The following is a 1,703-nucleotide window of genomic DNA, read 5'->3' on the forward strand; positions in this document are numbered from 1 at the left end:
CTCCCAAACTGTGAGCTATAGACTTCTTTTCTTTATAAGTTTCTAGCCTCGGATATTGCATTATAGTAAAAAAAAAAAAAAAAAAAAAAAAGTTCTAATAAACATATATATTGCCCCGTTGCAAAACATCTAAGAAGAGGCATCAGGTAAAATCTTCAAAAGGCAGAGGACTGGGAACTTTCCAGAATGCTCTTTGAGAGGTGGAGGAGCCATAGCTGCCCGAGCTGCACACAATTATGCGCTCTTTCCCCTTCCCCCTCTTGGCCCCAGCCCGCTCACCAGCTATAGAAAATGGTGAAAGAAACCACTTACTATGATGTTTTGGGAGTCAAACCCAATGCCCCCCAGGAAGAATTGAAAAAGGCTTATAGGAAACTGACCTTGAAGTACCACCCTGATAAGAATCCAAATGAAGGAGAAAAGTTTAAACTGATTTCTCAAGTTTATGAAATTCTCTGTTGCCAAGAAAAGGGAATTATATGACCAAGGAGGAGAACAGGCAATTAAGGAGTGTGGAGCAGGTGGTGGTGTTGGCTCTCCCATGGACATCTTCAATAAGTTTTTTGGAGGAGGAGGAAGGAGAGAAAGGAGAGGTAAAAACACTGTGCATCAGCTCTCGGTAATGTTAGGAGATTTATATAATGTGGGACAAGAAACTGGCTCTGCAAAAGAATGTGATTTGTGACAAATGTGAAGGCTGAGGTGGTAGGAAAGGAGCAACAGAGTGCTGTCTCAACTGCTGAGGTTCTGGAATGCAAATAAGAATTCATCAGATAGGTCCTGGAATGGTTTAGCAAATTCAGTCAGTGTGCATGGAGTGCCAGGGCCACGGGGAATGGATCAGTTCTAATGATAGATGTAAAAGCTGCAATGGAAGGAAGAAGATTCTAGAAGTTCATATTGACAAAGGCATGTGTGGACATACAGCTGGGGGAAGTATGTGACTTCCAGAAGCCAACATCCACTCTTGATAATCGAACCATACTCATCACCTCTCATCCAAGTCAGATTGTCAAGCATGTAGATATAAAGTGTGTGCTAGATGAAGGTATGCCAATTTATCGTAGACCATATGAAAAGGGTCATCTAATCACTGAGTTTAAGGTAAACTTTCCTGAAAATGGCTTTCTCTCTCCTGACAAACTCTCTCTGCTGGAAGGGAGAGAGGAAGGAAGTAGAAGAGACTGATGAAATGCATCAGGTAGAACTGGTGGACTTTGATCCAAATCAGGAAAATAGCACCATTATAATAAAGAAGCATATGAGGATGATGACTGTCTCCCAGAGGTGGTGTTCAGTGTCAAACCTCTTAATGGGGCCAGTGAATAACACTCACTGAAAGCATTTTTATATGCAGTAGTGAATGAGTGAAGGACTATAATCCTAATATGCTCACTACTTGCAATTGTTTTTGTTCTAATATTCAATAATAGTGGTGTTTTAAAAGTTAAATGAAGAATAAAAGCAAATATAAAAGCTCTGATTTGGCCCTGTGTGTATGATGACTTCAGTGTGCAAGAAGTTGTTTAATAACTGTAAAAACTACTTTTTAAAAAGTTCCCTAGCATCTGTTAGGCCATACCTTGTAACTGATTTCAGTTGTGTACGTAGACAAACTTAGATTGGAATACTAAGAATATGTGTTGATTTCAGTGTATGACCCTTCATTGTTCTGCTGTAAAATTAAAAATCTGTATTGAACT

At 39.6% G+C, this 1,703-nt stretch overlaps 1 pseudogene across 1 annotated transcript; it reads left to right on the top strand.

Moving 5' to 3' along the window:
- The first annotated feature begins 264 nt into the window (after window positions 1-264).
- Window positions 265-1,313, top strand: LOC306656288 (dnaJ homolog subfamily A member 1-like; annotated as a pseudogene). The gene has a single exon. The product of its transcript is annotated as a dnaJ homolog subfamily A member 1-like (transcript).
- The last annotated feature ends 390 nt before the right edge of the window (window positions 1,314-1,703 follow it).

The sequence above is a fragment of the Sciurus vulgaris genome (assembly GCF_902686455.1).
Source record: "Sciurus vulgaris genome assembly, chromosome: 3".
NCBI classification, from domain to species: Eukaryota; Metazoa; Chordata; class Mammalia; order Rodentia; family Sciuridae; genus Sciurus; species Sciurus vulgaris.